The 25,646-nt window shown below is 36.7% G+C and overlaps 1 protein-coding gene across 1 annotated transcript in view; it reads left to right on the plus strand.

Annotated features, from left to right (window-relative positions):
- Window positions 1-25,646, plus strand: part of MAGI2 (membrane associated guanylate kinase, WW and PDZ domain containing 2) — a gene marked incomplete at its 3' end in the record, with an annotated part of 1,258,801 nt that overhangs the window by 681,170 nt on the left and 551,985 nt on the right.

A 25,646-nucleotide genomic window follows, 5' to 3' on the forward strand; every position in this document is an offset into this window, starting at 1 on the left:
GGCTCAGTCGTTAAGCGTCTGCCTTCGGCTCAGGGCGTGATCCCGGCGCTGCCACGAGCCCCACACCAGGCTCCCTCTGCGAGCCTGCTCTTTCCTCTCTCACTCCCCCTGCTTGTGTTCCCTCTCTCGCTGTCTCTCTCTCTGTCGAATAAATAAATAAAATCTTAAAAAAAAAAAAAAAAAGAATACATGGAAACAAATGAAAATGAAAACACAACTGTTCAAAACCTTTGGGATGCAGCAGAGGCGGTCCTAAGAGGAAACTATATAGCAATACAAGCCTTTCTCAAGAAACTTTCAGGAAAGGTCTCAAATATACAACCTAACCTTACACCTAAAGGAGCTGGAGAAAGAACAGCAAATAAAGCCTAAATCCAGCAGAAGAGAAATCATACAGATTAGAGCAGAAATCAATGAAATAGAAACCAAAAGAACAGTAGAACAGATCAACGAAATTAGGAGCTGGTTCTTTGACAGAATTAATAAGATTGATAAAGCCCTGGCCAGACTTATCAAAAAGAAAAGAGAAAGGACCCAAATAAATAAAATCATGAATGAAAGAGGAGAGATCACAACCAACACCAAAGAAATACAATTACAAGAACATACTATGAGCAACTATATGCCAACAAAGTAGGCATTCTGGAAGAAATGCCTGCATTCCTAGAAACAAACTTCCAGACTCTTTCTGAGCATTATCTTGATCCCAAAACCAGACAAAGACCACACCAAAAAGGAGAATGACAGACCAATATCCCTGATGAACATGGATGCCAAAATTCTCACCAAGATATTAGCCAATAGGATCCAACAGTACATTAAAAGGATTATCCACCAGGACCAAGTGGGATTTATTCCTGGGCCACAAGGGTGGGTCAAGATCCACAAATCATCAAAGTGATACTCTACATTAGTAAAAGAAAGGACAAGAACCATATGATCTTGTCGATTTATGCAGAAGAAGCATTCGACAAAGTACATCATCTTTTCTTGATTAAAACTCTTCATAGTGTAGGGATAGAGGGAACATATGTGAATATCATAAAAGCCATTTACAAAAAGCCCACAGCATCTATCATTCTCAATGGGGAAAAACAGACTTTTTTCCCTAAGACCAGGAACATGGCAGGGATGTCCACTATCATCACTGTTGTTCAACATAGTACTAGAAGTCCTAGCCTCAGCAATCAGACAACAAAGAGAACAGGCATCTGAATTGGCAAAGAAGAAGTCAAACTCTCACTCCTTGCCGATGACATGATACTGTATGTGGAAAACCCAAAAGACTCCACTCCAAAATTGCTAGAACTCATACAGGAATTCAGCAAACTGGCAGGGTAGAAAAATCAATGCACAAAAATCAGTTGCATTTCTGTACACCAACAATGAGACAGAAGAAAGAGAATTTAAGGAGTCGATCCCATTTACAATTGCACTAAAAACAATAAGATACCTAGGAATAAACCTAACCAAAGAGGCAAAGAATCTGTACTCAAAAAAACCATAGAACAGTCATAAACAAAACTGAGGAAGACACCAAGAAATGGAAAAACATTCCATGTTCATGGTTTGGAAGAACAAATATTTTTAAAATGTCTATGCTACCAAGAGCAATCTACACATTCAATGTAATCCCTATCAAAATACCATCGACTTTTTTCACACAGCTGGAACAAATAATCCTAAAATTTGTATGGAACCAGAAAAGATCCCAAATACCCAGAGGAACGTTGAAAGGGAAAACCAAATCTGGTAGCATCACAATTCTGGACTTCAATCTCTATTACAAAGCTGCAGTCATCAACACAGTGTGGTACTGGCACAAAAACAGACACATTGGGGCGCCTGGGTGGCTCAGTCGTTAAGCGTCTGCCTTTGACTCAGGGCATGATCCTGGCGTTCTGGGATCGAGCCCCGCATCAGGCTCCTCCGCTGGGAGCCTGCTTCTTCCTCTCCCACTCCCCCTGCTTGTGTTCCCTCTCTCACTGGCTGTCTCTACCTCTGTCAAATAAATAAATAAAATCTTTAAAAAAAAATAAAACAAACAAACAAAAACAGACACATAGATCCATGTAACAGAATAGAGAACCCAGAAATACACCCTCAGCTTTATGGTCGACTAATCTTTGACAAAGCAGGAAAGACTATCCAATGGAAAAAAGAAGTCTCTTCAACAAATGGCATTGGGAAAATTGTATAGCCACATGCAGAAGAATGAAACAGGACCATTTCCTTACACCATACACAAAAATAGACTCAAAATAGATGAAAGACCTAAATGTGAGACAGGAATCCATCAAAATCTTAGAGGAGAACAGAGGCAGCAACCTCTTTGACCTCGGCTGCAGCAACTTTTTGCTAGATACCTCTCCAAAGGAAAGGGAAAAAAGCAAAAATGAACTATGGGACTTCATCAAGATAAAAAGCTTTCACACAGCAAAGGAAACAGTTGAGAAAACCACAAGACAACCTACAGAATGGGAGAAGATATTTGCAATGTGTTATCAGATAAAGGGCTAGTATCCCAGATCTATAAAGAACTTATCAAATTCAACACCCAAGGAACAAATAATCCAGCCAAGAAATGGGCAGAACAATGAACAGACATTTCATCAAAGAAGACATACAAATAGCCAGCAGACACTTGAAAAAGTGCTCAACATCACTCAGCTTCATGGAAATAATAGGTCAAAACCACAATGAGATACCACCTTACACCAGTCAGAATGGCTTAAATGAATGACTCTGGAAATGTCAGATGTTGGGAGGATGGGGAGAAAGGGGATCCCTCCTACACTGTTGGGGGAATGCCTACTGGTGCAGCCACTCTGGAAAACGGTATGGAGGTTCCTCAAAAGTTGAAAAGAGAGCTACCCTATGGTCCAGCATTTACACTACTAGGTATTTACCCAAACAATACAAACCTAGGGATCTGAAGGGGCATCTGCACCCCAATGTTTATAGCTGCAATGTCCACAATAGCCCAAATATGGGAAGAGCCCAGATGTCCATCAATAACTGAAGGGATATACCAGAAGATGTGGTATATATATAACAGAATACTACTCAGCCATCAAAAAATGAAATCTTACCATTTGCAATGACATCGATGGAACTACAGGGTATTATCTAAGCAAAATTAGTCAATGAGAGAAAGAGAATTATCATATGATTTCACTCCTATATGGAATTTAAGAAACAAAACAGAGGTTCATAGGGCAAGAGAGGAAAAAATAAAACAAGATGAAATCAGAGAGGGAGACCATAGAGAGACCATAAGAGACTCCTAACTATAGGAAACAAACTGAGGATTGCTGGAGGGGAGATGGGGTGGGTGATGGACATTAAGGAGGACACGTCATGTAATGAGCACTGGGTGTTATATACAACTGATGAATCGCTGAACTCTACCTCTGAAACTAATAATACATTATATGTTAATTGTATTTATATAAAAAAACAGTAATACCGAACAACAACAAAAAAACAGTGTAATTCACCATATCAAACATTAGAAAAGAAAAATCATTTTATCCTCACAGTGGTTACAGAAAAATCATTTGACAGAATACTACACGTTTTCTTGATGAAAACTCAGCAAACCAGTTGCCCTTAATTGTCAAGAGGTATAACACTATTAAGCATGCAAGTTATTAATAAAGGAAATTTTGAATATATATTGATTTGAATGAAAATGAAAACATTTAGATCAGTGTCTAAATGTTTAAACAAAATCCTCCCCATTCAGGAGGACAATTCGTAATATGAACCAAAAGCCTTAAGTATATAGTTACTCTTGCCCAGTAATTACATATCTAAGATTTTATAGATATGTAGTAGATTGATTTAATATGATATAATATTTTCTTAGAATTACATATCTAAATCTTAGCTTTATCTTTTTTTACATACCTAATCTTTTTACATATCTAAATCTTAGACATGTAATTCTAAGAAAATATTATATATTAAATCATATGCTAAGAAAATAATCAAAAACTGCACAAAGATGTATTATAGGATGTTTCCTATTAGCAAAATTTGATGACTAACTATGTAAACATCAAAGGAAGACTGGGAAGAAAAATATGGTATAAACTTCTAGTTATAAAATAAATAAGTCCTGGGTATGTAATTGCACAGCATGGTGACTATAGTTAATAATACTGTTTTGCATATTTGAAAATTGCTAAGAGAATAAATAGATCTTAAAAGTTTTCATCATAAGAAAATAAATTTGTAAATATGTGTAGCGATAGATGTTAGACTTGTGACCATTTTGCAATACGTATACAAATATTGAATCATCATGTTGTATATTGAAACTAATAAAATGTTACATGTCAAAAAAAAAAAGGAATGCTTGCAACGTGCTCATGTCTGTGGTAGGTTCATAACATAACAAGCCTGCTTATCTGGCTAGCAAAGGTAGTCTCTTTTTTTTGGTCATCCTGACATTTCAGCTATGCAGATATCAAAAGATAGAAGAACCCAGGCTTTTAGTTGACTTTAAAATCAATGGTTCTAAAGTGTATTATTAGTAATATGTTTAACAGGAAGTCATCTTTGGCTATACTTTTAAATAACTCAGTATATCTAGAATGTATTAATAGAAAGGGAGTGAAAAACAAAGCACATAGAAGATGTGTAGTGGGCAATCTGAAATAGAGGAGTGATGAATATTTGGTGAATCAGGACAATGTAGGCACTGAAGGAATTAGGGGGGAAAAAGTCTTACTTTGTTTCTGTTATCTAAGCCAAGTGCAAAGGCAGAAAGTTTGTGTGTGTGTATCTGTATTTATTTTTATGTTTTGTGTTGTTGCTTGAATTATCTGAAAGCAACTTAAAGTGTTCAACAAGAGTCTGGAGGGTCTGCATTTTCAGTCTATATAGCAGTAAAAATACTACTACTGGATCAAAGCTGCTTCAAAGCCTCATGGAGGAACTGTTTCCAGGATATGGAATGATTGATTTGAAATAACATGATGTGAGAGATAGTTCTAAGGATCTTAAAAGATGACAGAGTGTTTTTCAAGCTTCATGAAATATGATGAAGGTGCCTTGTGAAGGATTGCTAAAAGCCTACTTGCAAGAACTCCCTAAATCACCACTGAAAATGCATCTGTTTCTTGATTGTTTTTGAGTAGCTGCTTGGCAGTGTGAGGTGACACTATCTGTTTGGGTACAAAGAAACAAAGTGACTATTGTGTGTGTACCGTGCTTGTTAGCCAGACATCATCATGTCACCTCAAAACGAACAGTATTTAGAGCTGAGTAGGATTTAATTTTATTTCAATATACCTAGATTCGTTGTGTCTTTCATTATGTTTGAAAATATTAATAGCCAGCAGCAATCCTTAGTGAAGGGAGGACAAAGATGACTGCTGAATATCATTATTGACTTGGAATGATAAAGATACATTTTCATTATAACTGCCCATAAAATAAATTTCACAACAAAACTTCCTCTCTGCCTGTGTACTGCCCTGTAGGTCTCCTTTCACCGTTGGCTCAAGAGATATTTACAGGTGAAAACATCTGACCCTGAAAGCCTATTTTGCCTGGTTTCCGTTCTTTTGGTTCCAGTTTGTTTTCTTTGCCCCCTTTCATGGAAATGACACATGGGACAGTCGCTTTTGGAAGGCACTGCACCATGAGACTTTGGTTGCCACTTATAGCCCCCGATGCCTGTCTACCCACCCTTTGGAATGGAAGTTCAGGCAATAGGAACCTAGGTCGCTTTTATTATTGAGTGAATATATAAAGCCCATAAACATGGGGGCTCATCTGATTTCTAGTATGCGCATCCTGAGTCACATTCTTTGTGGTAATGCTCAGAATCTTTCATGCAGTACTATTAATAGTTACAGTTGTTGACCAAAATCCAAACCCCTAAAGCAACGAAAATGGAGACATGGCTTACAGGAAGGCAGGGAGTTACCGACTCACTGACCTGGGCTAAAGTCTTCCAATGCCAGGGGAAGGCCATCAATATCACCTACGAGCTTGTTAGAAATGCACAATCGTAGGCCATGCCCAGACCTACATATCAGAAACTTCATCGTAATGAGACATGAGGAGATTCTGATGCCAATCAGCATGTGAAAAGTGTTGGGACAAGGCATTTAAAAATACCCGCTCATTTAATCCCCAGCATTTTCACCTGGTTGCATTATTCCCATTTTACACAGGAAGACTAGTAAAGTTAAATAATTTATACCAATCGACAGGCCAACCCCTTCCTTGTATACCAGTGTCCCCATCTGTATAACTTTATGCCAATAACAAGAGTAATCCTTAGGCCTATTACAAGAGTAATGCCATAATGCCTATGCCAAAACACAGGGCTTTATTAACCTAGGGATAATATGATGGCTGGGCCACTACCAGCTGGTGTGAAAAAAGAAATGTCAATTACTCCCAAAGCCAGATGTAGTCACAAAGAAAATAGTTTATTTTTAATGATACCTCTATTTTGCAACAAATGATAGTAACTTCTTTAATATGCAATCCACAAAATTCACTAGATTTCTGTCTGAACAACTTTTGCTGTCATTATAAGCCAAATTCAGCTTCAGAAAATGAAACTTTGCCATGATAGATGTTCCAAAAAGGTGCTATTGAATCCAGAAGCAATTCCAAAAGCTGAATTGTTTAAAAAAAAAAAAATTGAGTACTACATTGTAATTAGCACATAATCTCCTAAGATGTAAATACTCATTTTTATATTCAAGTTCTGACAGTTTTGCTAGAAGTATCTTATAAAAACACATTTTAAAAAAAGTGTCTTATTGCTTATTGATCACAACTCATATACTCCCAAGAAAGAGGACCAAGCATGAAACAGTAGAGATTAATGTTTCTTTCAACAAGTCATTGTGAGAAATAAAACAAGTGCCACTACCCAACAGACACAATGTTTAACAAGGCACTCAAGATCAGCAAATGGCAACCAGTCAGAATGTTCTAGCTAAAGGAAAGTAATCACTGCACTGGGGCTAACCTGATAGCGTATTATGTAGAACGTCAAAATATGTTAAGAGTATGAGCTTGCAGGGGCGTCTGGGTGGCACAGCTGTTAAGCGTCTGCCTTCGGCTCAGGGCGTGATCCCGGCTATGGGATCGAGCCCCACATCAGGCTCCTCTGCTATGAGCCTGTTTCTTCCTCTCCCACTCCCCCTGCTTGTGTTCCCTCTCTCGCTGGCTGTCTCTATCTCTATCGAATAAATAAATAAAATCTTAAAAAAAAAAAAAGAGTATGAGCTTGCAGAACTCTTGAAGTCATGGGTCTGGTCACTCAGATTTAATTTATGTCAGGTGAAGTTGCTGATTTTCAGATGTCCCCAGGTGATTCTAGTACATAGCTTGAATTGAGAGCTCCCTTCCTAAACAGAGCTGAAATAAGTGAAAGACTAGTGAAAAGTGTCTGAGATATGGAAAGAAAATCCTGATGATTGCCCATATTTCAGGGTATAGCTGTTGTATATTGGAAAGTAAGGCTAACAAAAAGAATAGAATGTAAGCATGGATATGTGGAGGTCTCTTCTTTCCCTATTACTCTGATGTACTGAGCATTTTCATTCATTCATTGATGATCAGGAGGAACCTATTGTTTTATGTTAGATTTTTCTGTATTACCAGGATGCTGCAAGAATGCTCATAACCTTGTGTGTGTGTGTGTGTGTGTGTGTGTGTGTGTGTATAGGGGTCCATGAGAGAATGTTTGTATGATAAATTCCTAGGATAGAATTGTTTATAAATGTTCATGCATTTTAAATGTTGATGTTTATTTATTGGCAGCTGCCCATTAGGGTATAGAAATTTATATCCAAGTAGCATCTGTTTCAACCTGTGTCTGATTATAAGGGTGGGATTGAGTATACAACAGAAACAGAATAACCAAGAGCATGTGGATCTAGGAAGAAAGAAGGTTTGAAGAGAGAACAATAGTTTTGAAAAAAAAACTGGAGAAAGTGAGGTGATGTAAGCGTGATTCTTGGGCACTGCTGAAGAACGGTTTGAGGCCAACATAGATTGTCAAATTTTCTTGCAAATAACAATTGGCTCTTTGGTGCAGGCAAAGAGAAAGAGTTAGGTTCAGCTATTTGTTTCAAAGTTATATTTGGGATCTTCATTTTATTTTACTATAGCTCTAGAAAGAAAAACTATTGATACAGTTGTGATTGTTTTGCTAAGTGTATTCAATAAAAATATATGTACAGGAGACATACAACAAAGTTCATTATAGCATTGTTTGTAATTTGGAAACAACATAAATTGATGTTCAACTAGTAGGATAATAAGTAAAGAGATTGTGATAAATTTACATGGGAGAATATTGTGCACATATATATATGCGTATATATATATATATGTATTTACAAAATTGCTGTCTTCCTACTTATAATTTTGTCTTACATTAATATTACTCATCATAAGCATTTTCAAACCGTTACATAATTATAAATGTCACTTTAATGGGTGCTTAGTATTCAATTTATTTATATATTATCATTTACTTTAAAGCTCCACAAGTGGAAAGAGAATACAACAAACATAAGTCAAATTACAGTAAATTTTATTATTTTCTTAGCTTTGCTCAGATCTTTATATTTTTAATAAAACATTGCAGATACAGTTGAATCTTCTCCGTCATACCCTTCTTCAAATTTCTTTCATGAATTCATTTTCCCTCTCATCAATAGTCCAGGAATATGACCCCACTGGGTTTGGTGTTTATAACTGCACATGTCTCTTCATACTTATGCAGTATGTGTTTTTATCTATGACCAAATTGTGCACATTTAAAAATTTAAATGGTATTTTAACATCTCTCTCTCTCTCTCTCTCTCTCTCTATATATATATATATATATTTACAACCTAGTTTGCTAAGGGTTTTAATCAGGAGATTTTGGATTTTGTCAGATATTCTTTCCATATGTTTCTGATTTAAAAAAAAAATTTAGTTAATATGATGAAATCTATTGATTGGTTTTCAAATGTAAAAGTAACTTGGCATGCCTGTTAGAAGTTTCACTTGGTTGTGATGCATTGTCTTTTTTACATATTGCCACATTCCATTTGCTAAAATAATGTTAAGAGTTTTTTGTGTGTATTCATGAGGGATATTAGTCTATAATGCTCTTTTCTTGTGATTCTGGCCTTGTTTTAGTATTAAGGTGATGTTGGCCTTATAAAATGAATTGGATAGAATTGCTCTTCTTCAGTCTTCTCAGAGAGTATGTAGAATTGGTATTATTTCTTCCTCAAGTGTTTGGTACAATTCAGCAGCAAAGCTATCTGGCCCTGGGGTTTTCTTTGAAGGATACCTTTTAACTAACAAACTCAATACACACACACGCGCACGCGCGTGCACGCACGCACACACCCAGATGTATTTATACTACTCAGGCTATTTATTTATTCTTAAATTTACTTTGGTTGTATCAAAGAATTTGTCTTATTTCATCTAGGTTGTCAAATTGGCCTTAAATCTATTCGTAATATTTCATTAATAAGCTTTTAGTAGGGCGTCGAGCCCAACACAGTTCTTGAACTCACAACCCTGAGATCAAGAGCTGAGCCGAGATCAGGAATTGGACTCTTAACTGACTGAGCCACCCTGGTACCCCTAAACTTTTAATACCTTGAATATTTAGTTGTTTTACTTTTTTCATTGCTCATCTGGGTATCTCTGGGTGTCTTCTTTTTTTGAGATCAGTCTGGCTATCTTGCCTAGAAGTTTATTTTATTGATCTTGTCAAAGAACCAGCTGTTGGTTTTATTGTTTCTGTATTGATTTCTGTTTATTTTATTGACTTCCACTCTGATCTTTATTATTGCCTTTCTTCTTCTTACTTTGGGTTTAATCTGCTGTTGGAGGTCATCAAGAAGATATGACCACAGGTTGACCTGTGAGCGGGATCCGGGCAAACAGGCTCCTCCCCCCTCCTCTTGTCCTTAAAATGTACCTTCTGCTCACAGTTTTCACAGTGGGAGCCATTTTCAAAGAGCAGCGTTTGAAAGAGCAATGTGTTGTTGAGACCATTTGGATGGTATATGTAATCGAACCCAGTTAAGGCCTCTGTATAAACTCTTAAGATTCTGGCAGGCAGACATAGAGCTCTACTTGTCTTGCGGCCACCCTGCTATGTAAGTTTACTCTTGCTTATTAAACCTGCCACCTTTGAATCTGGAGTGGCCTGCTTCTTTCTTCCATTTCTCCTTGCTCCTTGTGTACAGGGGTCAATTTTCAAACCAACATTAGCTCTTCTTTTTCTAGTGTCTGAGGTCATTGATTTGGGATCTTCTTTTTCTTAAAAATTTATTTCTTTATTTCAGAGAGAGAGAGAAAAAGAGAGAGAGTGTGTCTAAGCAGAGGGGAGGGGCAGAGAGACAGAGAAAGCAGAGTCCCTGCTAGTCCTGGAGCCAGACCTGGGGCTCGATCCTACAACCCTGAGATCAGGCCCTGAGCTGAAGTTGGGCACTTAACAGACTGAGACACCCAGGCGCTCCCCTTGTTTTCTAATAGAGATATTTTAGATTATAACTTTCCCTCTAATTCTTGATTTATTTATCCCACAAATTTTGGTATGTGGTGTTTTCACTTTTACTTAGTTCAAAATAATTTCTAATTACTGTTTTTTTTTTTTTTCCTTAATTTCTTTCTTGATTTATGGGCTATTTGTACGTATGCTGTTCCTTAGTTTCCAAATATTTAGGGCTTTTCCAGATTTTTTATTTCTGTTATTGGTTATTAATCCAATTTTATTGTGGTCAGAAAACATAGTTTTTAGATTTGAACTATATTAAAATATTGAAACTTGTATGACCCAGATATGGTCTATCTTGGTAAAATTTCCATGTGCATGCAAAAAATGTATATTATGCTGCTGTAGGTGAAGTATTCTATAAATGCCAGGTTAAACTGGCAGGTAGTGTTCAGAGCTGTACTTTTACTGATTTTCTGTGTACTAGTTCTATCAGTTATTAAAGACGGTTGTTAAAATACCTGAGTATAATTGCAGAATTGTCAGTCCTCTTTGTCGTTCTATGTTTTTGCTTCATACGTTTTGAATCTCTGTTACGGATATCTAAACATTTAGGACTTTTGCCTTCTTGATGACTTGACCCTTTTATTATTATGCAGTGAACTTCCTTATTGCTGTTAACATTCTTTGCTCTGAAATCTACTTTTTCTGATGTTATCGTACCATGCTAGCTCTCACTTAATTACAGAATGGCTTATCTTTTTCAGACCTTTCACTTTTAACTTTTTGCTGTTGTTCTGTTTAAAATGTGCTTCTCTCAGGCAGCATATAGTCAGAGCTTGCTTTTTAATCTAAAACTGATTTCTGGTTTTCATTTGGGTATGTGTTTTTTAGAGGTTGCTTTGGGCTCTAAGTTATACATCTTTAACTTTTCATCTCAGCCATTAAGTGATATGCCACATCTTTATATACTATATTCCCTTCCCCCAGCCTTTGTACTAACTCACTGCATGTTATAAACCCCACTATGTATTGTATTATTTTTGCTTTAATTCATCTCTTATCTTTTAAGGATATTAAAAATATATTTTATATTTACCATTTTCAGCGCTATTTTTGAATAATTGTTTTTTAGGAGGCTGTGGTTGTCTATATCTTAATAACTTGAAGCTTCCTTGATGATGGAATTTTTTTTTTTTTTTTTTTTTGGTCTTTCTGGCAGTCAGTGTAGGCACCAAATAAATATTTGTTGAATTTTTTGTAATGTGATTTGTAAAAGGCACATAAACTCTGAATAAAATTTCATTTGATTCTTAATATTTTGCAATTTCTCTAGTTTGAGGAAATTACTACTTTTTCTTCTAGTCAGAATTCTATTACATTTCTTTTAAAATGTTTGTGGCTTTTCAGTTTTACAAATTTGGGAATTTTCTTTCCAAAGATATCTCTCCTTTGTGCTCCCCAGCTACTTTCCTTTCTCATAGTTCTGACTTATCTTCCTCAGTGTACTTAACCTAACTCAGCAACAGTTTAGAGAATGCCTTACTTCTCTTTACTTTTCCACTGGATATTTGACTCCCGGTTTCTTTATGCTCTCCTAGCAGAACACTTGACCTGAATGTCTGCTGAATGACGGTTTCCCATTTCTCATTCACCAAACACACTCCCCACCACTCTGACCCTCTGCTCCCATCCATTTCTCACGACAAAATCTATTTAGAACATTTCATGCCGGAGAATGGAGTACCCTATTACTTAGGAACCTGGCCTTTGCAGCCAGACTGACTGGGTTTGAATCCTGACTTGACTTGGCCCCTTACCAGTCCTATGACTTGGGCAGGTTACTCAAGCTGTAAAATGTGTAGAATGCTACTCATCTTATGGAGTTGTTAAAAGAAGTAAAAGAGCTAATACATGCGAAGTGCTGAGTACAGTGCCTCACCAAGTTTAGGATTCAATAAATATTGGTACTTACTGATACTATTTACACAAATAAACTTCTCATACAGTTCCTTACTTTGCTATATTTATCAGGCATGTCTTTTATCTTTTTTCTAGTAGATAACACTCATTCTCAAACATTTCATATGTGTGTGGATAAAGGATAAGTTCGTATAAAAATAGAAGTTTTCAAAAATGTATTACTGAATATATTAAAAATTAGCCAACTGTTTCAGCTAGAGAAAATCCTCTAGCTAAGTTATTTTCAATATTGTACTGGAATTCAGTGCAGAATCAAATATCTTGAATCGCTTAACCCAAGATAATTCCCTTTTTCTTTGTATTATTTTCATATCTTATGCTAGTTTTTTGGTCCTAAATTTAAAGCTTACATGCATTTGTATAGTTTTCACATACAACTTTATCATGTAATTGCTAATCTTTATATCAGATAATAACAATTTTCTTATCAAATATAAAATGAATGTGACTATTGCTTCCTCCTATAAATAATACGAAACTTAATTTGCATGGGAGACATGTAGCTTACATATGGTGTATTGCAAATACAACATGATAAAATTTACATGCAAAGTTTAGAAGCACTTAGAGTCTCAATACTTCATGCCTGTATTAAATATCTACTGAATTACCTAGTCTGCAGAAGTATTGCTATTGTAGTTATACCTCAGAATGGCAGCAAGGTCAACAAGATACCATTATTTTTCACCCAAAGATGCACCCTCAGTGCAATACATCCAGCCGGGAGAAGCTCATTTACTACTTTACTTATAGGAATAGATGTGTTTCTGCTTCTGCTGCAACATTACAAAATGCATAGTTCCTCTTGCAGTTATGCATTCAGATTAGTTCAAGTATTGCTTAAAGATAGTCTGTCTTGCTTCTTGAGAGCCAAATATCTATGTGCCTTTCTCAGAGATTTCTTTCCCTTTTTTGTTTCTGTGTATTAGAAATCTACCTGGTGGGGCACCTGGGTGGCTCAGTCATTAAGCGTCTACCTTCGGCTCAGGGTGTGATCCCGGGGTCCTGGGATCGAGCCCCGCATTGGGCTCCTCTGCTGGGAGCCTGCTTCTTCCTCTCCCACTCCCTCTGCTTGTGTTCCCTCTCTCACTGGCCTTCTCTCTCTCTCTGTCAGATAAATGAATAAAATCTAAAAAAAAAAAAAAATCAGTCAATCAGTCAATCTACCTGGTTCATTATGTTTTGAAAACCTTTCAAAGGAAAAATAGATATATAAGTGAAATGTTAATACTGGCCATACCATCAGAAATGGTCATATTTTCCTGCATATTGAGAATTCAAATGCTGACATTTGAGTTGCATCTTGTTGGTTTACAAGTACAAGTCTAGGAGACAAGAGCATCAAGACACAAGGGATCGAAAAGCCTAAAGGGGTAGGGAGACTATCTCTTGCAGATCAAATTCATCCCACTGCCTTGTAAATAAAGTCTTATTGGAAAACAGCCATGCTCATTCATCTATTTATTATCTGTGGTTGCTTACATTTATAGTGGAAGAGTTTAGGAGTTGCCACACAAAGAGTATGGCTGGCAAAGCCCAAAGAAATAGTTGCAGTTAGCGGAGTTAAAGAGCTACTTAACTTTGTTCTAGTATGTTAAATATACATACACTGTTGATTTTGTTATGGCTTTGTTAATGCCCTGCAGTCCAGCTGGCCAGCCTTTGCCTTTCTAGTTTTCTCAAATACCAGACACTTTGTCCTTTCTTTTAGAGTCCAGTCCTTAATACTTGGGTTTGAAAGTCAGAGGACTATCACCCTATTACATGTTAGCTCTCCAACTTTTTATGGTAATTTCCGGTAGGTTTCTGAGTCAGCTGCTGGACTTATGGTGTCTCTCTTTTGCACTTTGTCTCAGTTAATTCTGACAGGTAACCTTGTTTTCTTATTCTCTATAAAGGAGGGAAGGATCTATCTAAAATCACAAGTATTTTCTCCAAAGAATCTAATATTTATTTTGATAATTCACTATTAATTCAATATCTAGTGTCAGAAGTGCCTTAATTAGCATTCTTTTGAAATTCCCTTAAAACTTTATTTTGTGTTTTTAACTCATAAAACTTCTCTTAATCTCTCATGATAATTGCAACCCTCAGAAACACTGGTCTGAGAATCTGTAGAGCCAAAGATGTTTGTTACCAAATGGTTTTATTCTGATATTTTTGACCTTTGTTGGAAATTTTTACATAAAAATGATTTGATAGCACCTAATACATATTCCTGTACCGTGTATCACTTTTAATTTGCTGTCCAATGAAAAAGGGAACACGTTTCCTGGAAAGAAGTCCACAGTGTCCTGGGGGTTATGATAATTGCATAGAAACAGGGTCCCCTGTCCTTCAAACCAAAGGAGTCCCACAGATCTAGGCTACAGGGCTGCTGGCTGCATGTCTGATGTTTAAGTCTTAAAAAGGCAGAAAACAGTATTCTACCCCACCTCACCCTCCCCTTTTTAACTTTCAGAGGCATACAATTGTCTGCTGGCAAAAAAAAAAAAAAAAAAAGTACTTGTGTTTTCTTTTTTATTATTTTATTTGATCAAGTCATTTTTGTCCCTTTTCATTCAGTCTCTTGAGGAGCCAGCCTTACAACCCAGCATTGAATGGCTGGCCCACCATCATAAGAGCCTGAGTGGTGACAGTTGCCCCAAACTATGAGCAGATGTTTTCTACATGACTGTTCACCGACAGGAGCTTGAAATTAAGGGCGCATCAGCTGTGGCCGGATATGTTTCTGTTACAATATTCCCTAAGTCTGTAGTAGTTTTTTTATAATATGAAAACTGAACTGTGAATTTCTGTTCTGTTTTCCATTAGTAAGAAACAGTGTGATAAACTATCAACTCACACAATAGTGACTACTGTGAACATAATATAAACCAGATGCACAGAGGATTCTCTAACTCAGGATTTCAACAAGAATGAAAGCACCTCACCCAGGGTACCTAGTAGGTACCCATTATATTTCCTTTCTCTTTCCTCCCTTATTCTTGTCTTCCTTCCATGATAATTTGACATGTGTATACTTGAGAACCTCAACAAATAAAAGTTGATCACTCAAATATGTGACTTGTGCCATATAATCTGAAAAGCATTTCCAGGTTACCCTCTTCTGAATTTTCTGGTATTCTGTAGACCCTGTATTCTATCATCCACCTTGGGCATTTTAAGAATAGAGAATGCCATAGAGACATATGGTGATAGTAAAAGCTAATGTCATTGCATGATTCTAATAGAGATAAAATGATAAAGTTATGATCCACTAAACCTTCTGTGCAATGAAGGTCAAAGAATAGAGTGTCTCTGCATTGCTCAGAGGGCTGGCGGTATCTGTGCAGTTTAGTTCTGGCCCAAATTAATTTTACATGAGAGTATAAAAGCTTCAAACTAAATATATATTGTTTCTATAAAAAGTCACTGATCTTTTCTTTTAGCTCAGTATGTAATCTTGAAACATCTGTTAAATAATAAATTAGGGAATCAAAAACCTCTTTTTATTAATCCTATAGAATGCCAGATATAGAACATATCTAAATTAAATATTGAAGAATTAAAATCAAAGTTCAAAACTGAATTAATTGGTAACAGAAGAGACATTCATCTTCTTTCATTCTCTTAAAAATTTCAGGAAATTAATAGTCAGTTCAAAACCCTGAGATTATAGTTTGCTACCCAGTGAGAGTCCAGTGTCCCTTTATCCCGTCCCTTGACGTATTATAAGAATGGATCAGAAACCAAGAATATAAATGTTTAGGAATCTGATTTAACTTGGGTGAGTCATTTTATCTTGTCAGGTCTTTGTATCCATGAGCAGTGGATTATTCTAGACCGTAAATGCAAGTGAGATAAAGGCAGAGCTTTGGTGGGGGAAGTAATTGTGCAGCTTAAGTTTTCTCAGCAAGCCACTGGGTGGAGAAGATGGACTTTGGTGTGAAGGAATGGATAAGATTCTGGTTATTAGCTCTTTGTCACCAAAGTAGTGAAAATTCAAATGCTATGCAATTATGAAATCATTCCCTTTGCCTTCGCTTTTCCCCAGTGTGTGGATGCTTGTTTGTCAGCAGTCAGTGATGTCTTGGTACTGTCAATAATTAAGTATGATCATTGAATGTAGGGGCCTTAAAATTGAAAATGTATATGCATGCATCAGCTTCAAAAGTAATCACTCCAAACATTGCTTATCTTTTAAAAATAATATATATATATATATATATTTTAAAGAAAGTTTGTGTGTGTGGGGAGGGTTAGAGGGAGAGAGAGTCTTTTTTTTTTTTTTTTTTTTTTTTAAAGATTTTTATTTATTTATTTAACAGAGACAGAGACAGCCAGTGAGAGAGGGAACACAAGCAGGGGAGTGGGAGAGGAAGAAGCAGGCTCCTAGCAGAGGAGCCTGATGTGGGGCTCGAACCCAGAACGCTGGGATCACGCCCTGAGCCGAAGGCAGACGCTTAACCGCTGTGCCACCCAGGCGCCCCAGGGAGAGAGAGTCTTAAGCAGACTCCCCTCTCAGTGCAGACCCCCACGCGAGGCTTGATCTCAAAGCCCTGAGATCATGCCCCGAGCCAAAACCAAGAGTTGGACATTAAACCAACTATGCTACCCACTCGTCCCTAATAACATATTTTTTTATTTGCATGTAGTTGACACATGATGTTACTTAAACATTGCCTATCTTTTTTTCTTAGTATCATGGGTTTTGAGTTCAAGTGACAGGGACAATAAGATAAACTTTGAGTTTTGAATGACATCTCACCTCTACCCCTTGTTTTCTCTAGTGTTTACACCAGGGACATACTTATATAAGTGAAATCATGGAATTGATGAAAGGATATATCTTTCTAAGTAATTTGTTTCAAGAGAGCTTTATGGATACTAATTCCACAATGCATGTTGCCCATCCCCTGATTGAGTCTGATTAGTATAGTTGTAGGCAAGTTGTAATTTAACATTTAGTGAATCACATACCTTGGCATAGAGAAATAATAAGATGCTATTTTGTCTTCCTTATTGGAAATCCCCAAGATTTTCATTTATGTCTTTTTTTTAAATTACTACCATAATATTTTCTTAATACAAGAAATCTTCTGCATTAGATACTTGTCTTTCCTTACTGTGTTATCATTTACCACTCCTGGTGAGCCACATTCAAGCCCCCTATGTCTTTCAGGATTTAAGCCATATTGTTGTATGCATAGGACCAAGATGGTTTATATTACTTCCAATAATAATGAAAGTTATTTATAAGCAAACATAAATGGGGATTTGTCCATTATCTTCCAAATTCAATTAACTTCTAAGAGAACTATGGAAAAGCAATGTGCAGTAGCATTAACAGAGTGTTGCAGGCCTCCAGTATACCTCTCATGACCGTTCACCTATGCACCCACAAGTGAAGAATGGCTTGTTTCCTGTGACCCCACAGCATGGCTATCGATCACTCTAGGGTGAATGCTAAGGTCACGAACCACATACTTTATGAGTTGTTGTAGTTAAATGAAAGTTGAAATTTCATATTGCTTTTAGTTTGTGTTTCCAGAGATCCGAGTGAGGTTAGAGCGGTGATTCTTGCATCATTGTCCCTGGATTAGCAGCATCCTCAGCACCTGGAAACTTGCCAGAAATTGAAATTCTCAGGGGCCACCCACGATTTACTGAATTAGAAACTCTGGGTGCGACACCCCACAATCTGTGTTTAACAAGTTCTGCATGTGATTCTGATGCATCCTAGAGCCATTAAGAACCATTTGTTTGGGTATGATACTGCCTCAGTCCAAACTGTTGAAGATGTAAAACAGTAATTGGTGCTGTATGGGACATTAGTCTGAACCTTATATCCAGATATATCAAAGGAGAAGTTTCTTCTTCAAAAACTCTGTCTGAAAAATACATAACATTGTTAGCTATGCCAGTGCAACTTTAAACAGTAGTTGGCCGCAGAGTGTTTTATTGAGGCAGTAAATATTTCTTATACCTAGTAAGTGATTAATCGAACCACATTGCAGGTTTTGCTTTTTGACCTTAACCCAACCCTCCCTATCAGCCAATAGGTAGATTATAAAGCAATGTGAGCTTTGTAGATTATCACACAGGATTCAGTGACCCAAACTATATAATTTGCCTTGCTAACTTTAGCTCTGTGTCTGTATAAAATCATACTTCTGGACTTTATGTGATTGAAGATGAGCACAATAAAACCCAAGATCTAAGCAGATTATATAAAAATTGATTAGAGGCATTGGCCAAGGAATCTTCTGAATGTTTTTATTGGAAACACACACACAAATCTGGTGATGGTGTTCACACTTGCTAATGAGTAACTGACAAACTAAAGAAGTGTCTTCAGGGGCGCCTGGGTGGCGCAGCGGTCAAGCGTCTGCCTTCGGCTCAGGGCGTGATCCCGGCGTGATGGGATCGAGCCCCACATCAGGCTCTTCTGCTATGAGCCTGCTTCTTCCTCTCCCACTCCCCCTGCTTGTGTTCCCTCTCTCGCTGGCTGTCTCTCTCTCTGTCGAATAAATAAATAAAATCTTTAAAAAAAAAAGAAAGAAGTGTCTTCAGAAATCTAAGAGTAAGTTAATTAAAGGTTGAATCCAGAGGAAGTCACTGTAGCTGTCAAGATTTATTTTCTTCAACTTGCAGTTGAGAAACACCAGGAATAAAGAGAGAATGTATTCAGAAACCTGCTTAAAAAAATAATTCAGTTTCTCAGATTCTCACACAGTGACCCATCTGCTTAGAACACATTGACTATTAATGATTGATTCCAAGTCCATTTCTTTAGCAAGTGTGTATCGGGTGCCTACAGTGCAGTGGACACTAGAACTTTTAGCACACCAAAATAGATTACAGTAGGTGACTGCGCTGACCATCATCTAGGTAGTAATACTTTTCTGTAATCCAATAACTGCTTTTTAAAGCACTTTAGAATGTATCAGAAGGCTGAGGCAAAATATACTTCAGAATTACATTTACCACAAACATCTTGCTCTTTCCTTCCTAAGACAAAAGTAGCAATGTTCCTTCATTTAAAAAGTAGAGTAATAGTAAGAAAAATCCATTTGGCACCCCCAGTTGCCATGGTAACAAAATGACCAGTGACCTTGATGTGCTTTCACTATGTATCAATAATAAGCTAACCATTTGGGAGCATTCATTCTCTTCAGACATGTCTTTTGAGCTGAAATGCTGTATGCTTTTATTAACTCATGAAGGAGGTGTTATTCATACAGTACTTAGCAATTATTAAATAAGTTTTTTTTTTTTTAAGAAATGAAGCAATAGGAGATAAAGCAAAGATTCAATTTGGTAACATTTCCTCCATTCCCTTTCTGTTTATTTTTCCTTTGGAGGAGTGTTCCAGGAGACAGAGAATGAAATCTACAAACCATATTCTGGATAATAAGATTTATTTTGGACTTACCTAAACACTACTTAGGAAAGTCCCAACCAAATGTAGAGGAGCATTAAAAGAAGATGAGCTTCAACTTTTAGCTCTATGATGAATCATCTGTACTTCCTCTTTTATTCTACCTAGCTTCTGCCCTATTCCTAACGCTAGGGGATAACTTGTTATTACTGGGGAGTGTTGCTTCACTGTCACCTCTCGATTCATAATCCTTTGAGTTGGGAAAGTTAACTATAATTATTTCAGCATAAAAATGAGGTACGTAACTGCTTCAGGAAATTCAACTTAACTATTCCTCCAGTCTAGATATTAATTACAGTTAGCTTCAGATTCCCATCGGACAACACTTCATCACATTTCACATTATTTGCCTTATTTCTAGAATCTTATTTTTTTCCAGAGGGATGCTCATAGATCACCAATTGCTTTCTCTTTCTTAGGCAATTGCTTTCTCCTTCTGGGGGCCAATTGATTTAACAACAGCTAATATCTTTTCTTCCTGGATGTGTAGATCTGAAATCATGCTTTCTTACTCTTGTTGTTGAAGGTCCTATGCCTGTGGGTAAAACTAAATGACTCACTAATCCGGTTTTATGAGCGCTTTCACACTTTTCAGATGATTCAGCAAATGGTAGGAAACTTCTTGCAACCTAGTCCACAGATTCTACTGGTTCTAAATGTCTGCCTAACAAAAGACAAAACACCCCTGTATGTAGTGATTGAACCATTGTGTCTCACATTTTAGCATGTAATCAAGGAAAAGGGACTTATATCTCAACTTATGTTTCTTTTTTTTTTTTAAGATTTTATTTATTCACTTAGAGCACAAGTAGGGGGAGGGGGAGGGGAGCAGCGGACTCCCTGCTGAACAGGGAGCCCAACTCGAGGAGCCCAACTCCCAGGATCCTGGGATCATGACCTGAGCCAAAGCCAGACGTTTAACCAACTGAGCGATTCAGGCGTCCTTCAACTTAACGTTTCTTTATACCCAGACAATAACCATGGCAACCTGAGTCTTTAGGTATAAGAACTTTTTATTTTTAAGGAGTGTTAGCGTGAATGAAATTAATTTATTTAAATCTTTAATTATAGTAGATTCCAAAAGTAAGATACCATCAATGATGTCTGTTAGAATTGTTTTATTCTTAGTAGTACTATTAATATTACTAAAGAGGAATGCAATCTTGTTACCATAGTGTTCATGTTTTTACTTATTCTGATACCCTTTCAGATGTATTGTTTACCCCCTTGCATATGAAAACCAATGATCAACTAAATGATGTTTTACTTAATTTAAAAAAAAATTATTTTAATTCTGGTTAGTTAGCATACAGTGTAATATTAGTTTCAGGTGTACTATAGTGATTCAGCACTTCCATACAGAACCCCGTGCTCATCACAACAGGTGCACTCTTTAATCCCCATTGCCTGTTTCACCCATCCTCCCACCCAGCTCCCCTCTGGTAACCATTAGTTTGTTCTCTATAGTTAAGAGTCTGTTTCTTGTTTTGCCTCTCTCTTTTTTTTCCCCTTTTGCTCATTTGTTTTTTTTTTTTGTTTCTTAAAGTCCACATATGAGTGAAGTCACATGGTATTTGTCTTGCTCTGAGTGACTTCTTTCACTTAGCATAGTATTCTCTAGCTCCATCCCTGTCATTGCAAATGGCAAGATTTTGTTCTTTTTTTATGGCTAAGGAGTATTCCATTGTATATGTGTGTACTACATCAATCGATGGACCCTTGGGCTGTTTCCCTAATTGACTATTATAGATAATGCTGCTATAAATATTGAGGTGCACTTATCCCTTAGAATTAGTACTTTTGTATTCTTTGGGTAAATACCTAGTAGTACAATTGCTGGGTCATAGGATCACTCTATTATTAACTACTTGAGGAACCTCCATACTGTTTTCCAGAGTGGCTGCACCAGTTTGCATTCCCACCAACAATGTTAAGAGGGTTCCCCTTTCTCCGCATCCTCACCAACATCTGTTGTTTCCTGTGTTGTTAATTTTAGCCATTCTGACAGGTATGAGGTGATACCTCGTTGTAGTTTTAATTCGTATTTCCCTGATGATGAGTGATATTGAGCATCTTTTCGTGTGTCTGTTGGCTAACTGTATGTCGGGTGCTTGGCTGGCTCAGTCAGAAGAGCATATGACTCTTGATATCAGGATTATGAGTTTGAGCCCCACATTGGGTGTAGAGATTACATAAAAATAAATATACAAATAAACTGAAATGATGTTTTAATCCAGGACAACATATCTAAACTATTAAAACAAAAGTAGAATGCAAATGTTCTGAATTCCAACTTTGAAAACCTTTCTGCTACACCATGCTCCCACTTCCTTCTTTTAAAAATATGGGACAGTATAATACTATGTAAATCTATTTCTAGCTGAACCTTTCTGAGGGAAAGTTTCAAAGCATGTATGGCTAGAAGGATGGTGGTGACATTAACAGAGGAAAATAATGTTTTCATTATGATATTTTCCTGAAATGCTGAGACAGATTTGCCACCCATGAGGATGGAATAAACTATTTTTTCATACATGCAAAGTCTCAAAAATTGTAGCTCCTAAGCAACCTTTGATAGAAAGCTTCTGACAGATGTGCTCTGCCAAAATAAGGGAATAGACTACAAAAAGAGACATGGGACCTGGGAGAGAGCAGTACAACATAGAAGAGGCAAAGTGAATCCCCAGGATGATGGTGAAAGATGATCCCAGGATGGCAGCTGTGCCGTAGTCAGGTTAGAGTTTCCAGGAGTGATTTCATCAGTAGGATAAACCTGATAAAATATCAAATATGCTTGTATATGTTGAGAATCAATTTATCCAACAAGGAGAGAGTTAATTTGAGTTATCTATAATATATGGAAAATTGGAAATGGAAACATTAAATCTAGAGTAAAGGAAACTTATGCAAGAAAGGAAAATTAGTACACAAGATTCAGCTGGAAATAGATTTACATAGTATTATTGTAAACATTAAATAGTAATCTAAACACAAGTTTGTTCTATTGGGAGTATGGGAGGAGGTAACAAGGAAGTGATGAAGTGTGGGCAAAAAAGAGCTAAATCCTCATTTGCTTTACCAAGAAATCAGGAAATAATAGTTAAAGCAAACAAAAACAAGAGACATCATAAATAAATTATTTAAATGTATGGAAGTAAAATAAAATAATTAGCTAAAAGAGTTAAAATCTTTGCCTTTGGGTAAAGGGAAGGGTGTGAGGAGTGGTGATAACATATGCTTTTATTTAAACACTGAACTCTGTAGAATGGTAGAATCTTCAAAATATCTGTATATTTAACTCTGATTTAAAAAAAAAAAAAACAACTAAACTGCAAGAAGGCAGAGAGAAGGGATTCATCTTAGCAAGATGGAGAGAAGATTCCAATTAAGGGTGAAGATAATGCAGTAAAGGAAGTACACATTTAAGAAACTTCAGGGAATTTGACTTCAGATTCTCTCTTACTTTACCAAAAAGAAAATGAGCTAATGTCCTCTGCCGAAAGTCAGCACAGTTGAATATTAGAAAATGGTGGGATTGTCACAGAGAGGGAAGATGTATAGAAAGATTACCAAACATCAGTAGTATCAAACTGACATTAGATAACCTGAATTTGTAGGGTGCTTTGTTAGTGTGTGCTCATGGTTTTCTGTAACAACTACAGTCTGTGAACAAAATAGCCAATAGTGAATTTGGGAGCTTATTAAGAGTTGGGAAATGGTGAAGGTGAACCAAAGAGACAAGATTCTAGGTTGTTTCCAGCTGTTTAGAATTTAGAGAGGCAAATAAAGCCATATTTGAGGGACACCAGGGAAATTAGAAGGGATCAAGAGACTGGGGGTTATAATTATAAAGAAGAGAATGAGAAAAAAGGATGTGAGATGGATGTCAAAGACGGGAATTGCAGCACTTGGGATTATAGTGTAGAATTTCTTCAAGCCATAGCAAGGTAGGTGAGCCCCCAGTCCAAATAGGCAGCCAGCATCAAGCAGGTCTGTAGCAGCAGAGGACACGGATGTAGCCATTGGCAGTCTGTATCCCCAAGGCAAGAGCTCAGTCACATTGTCCTCGGGTACAACGTAGAGATGAAAAACCTACCCAGTGAACCAGAGTACTGATGGTCCTCCCTAAAAGATCACAACCACAAACACATTCACTAGAGTTTGACACAGGCAAGCAACTCCAGTCAAGAAGCAGACCTGCAAATTGCCTTCAAGCATGTGGTCCTGTGCTCACATTGTGCTAGGAATTCATTTCCGTGCTGCAAGCAGTTAATTAATCAAAGCGTGTAGCTTCTGAAATATGCAGATAAATTAGGAAGGAAAATTGAATCTTTGTTATGTGATTTTTCTTAATGATTAGAGTGTGTTCTAAATAAACAGAAAAGCAAATTGATTGCCAAAAACTATGTTAATGTGCTTTTAATTCACAAGGGTTAAGCATATAAAAGTCAGAATATTGAAAGTTAAGGTTTTCATAGAAACATTAATTTGACAACATTATGCATACTAGGTGTGGGAGGTTTATATTTTATAGCATAAAAGCAGTAGGAAATATTGCAGAATGTGGCTCAGTTAAACAAAATGAAATAACAAATTTAGGGGAAAGTCATTAAATGTGATTATGGAAAAAAATTGTTTTGCAACCTCCAAAGAAGGGTTATTAAATTTAATTTTAGGAAATAATGCCTTCAAATCTTTTCAAAAAATGTTTTGAATGGAAATTATTCAGTCGTATCAAAAATCAATTTCCCTAGCACATTGTATATTCTGATATGAGTTTATGCCTTTCACTTGCAGTTCAGATTTGATCCTAATAGACCAAAAGGAGAACCGATTGGCTATTTTCATGGCCTAGTTCATAAAGAGTTCATAGACTGAAAATTAAATTTAAGGGTTTAAAATATATATATTTTTTAGTATACAGAGAAGAGGAAATTTTAAATATGAAGAAGCCTGCCAGTGTACTAATACTTGCTTAAATGTTTGACCTCTTTGTATTTCTGTAAACTATTTGCATATATGCATTTTGGAAATTCCAATCTGATCGTACAAAATGTTTTATTCAGGTGGCACAGAAAAAGAAAAGAACTTAAGGCATGTTCAGGGAAGGAAGTGCACCAGAAAACAAACCTACAGCCTTTATTATGTCTCTGTTTTCGTTTCTGCCTCATGAACTGGACAGCAGGTCTGGAAGCTTGAGTTCTCCAGTACAGCTGTACTGAGCCATAGGTGGTTGTTTCTGTCACCTTGGCCTCAGAGACTCCATTCATTCTATAGGAAACAGGAGTGGTGGACCCGTGGTGACTCCTTGGAGCATGTCACTTCCCAGTCTAATCAGAATAAAGGCAAGAAGGAAGGAAGGCAGGCAGGCAAGCAGGCAAGCAGGAGGGAAGGAAGGAAACTATTACTAGCATTGTAATACTACCTCAATTATAATTATCACCAATTCCAACTATTTAATTAATTTTAAGTAATTATAAAAATTTTGTGTTCCTTTAAATCAAATATAAGTTAATTTTTGGTGCAAATTAACAAATGAAAACCAAAAGTACCCTCACAAGGGAGCAGATCATGCAAATATAAAGATAAATTGACTTGCTGCTAACATTTCTATTTTCCATTGTATTTTATGTCATAGCAAGGCAATCTACAGAACAATAAAGATTCATTCATAGAAGTGAGATATGTAAATTCCTGAGCTAGCAGACTCCTGGCCCTAAATTCAAAACACCCCTTCAAAAAAGGCAC

This window comes from Ursus maritimus, unplaced genomic scaffold (assembly GCF_017311325.1).
Source record: "Ursus maritimus isolate PB19 unplaced genomic scaffold, ASM1731132v1 scaffold_3, whole genome shotgun sequence".
Taxonomy (NCBI): Eukaryota; Metazoa; Chordata; class Mammalia; order Carnivora; family Ursidae; genus Ursus; species Ursus maritimus.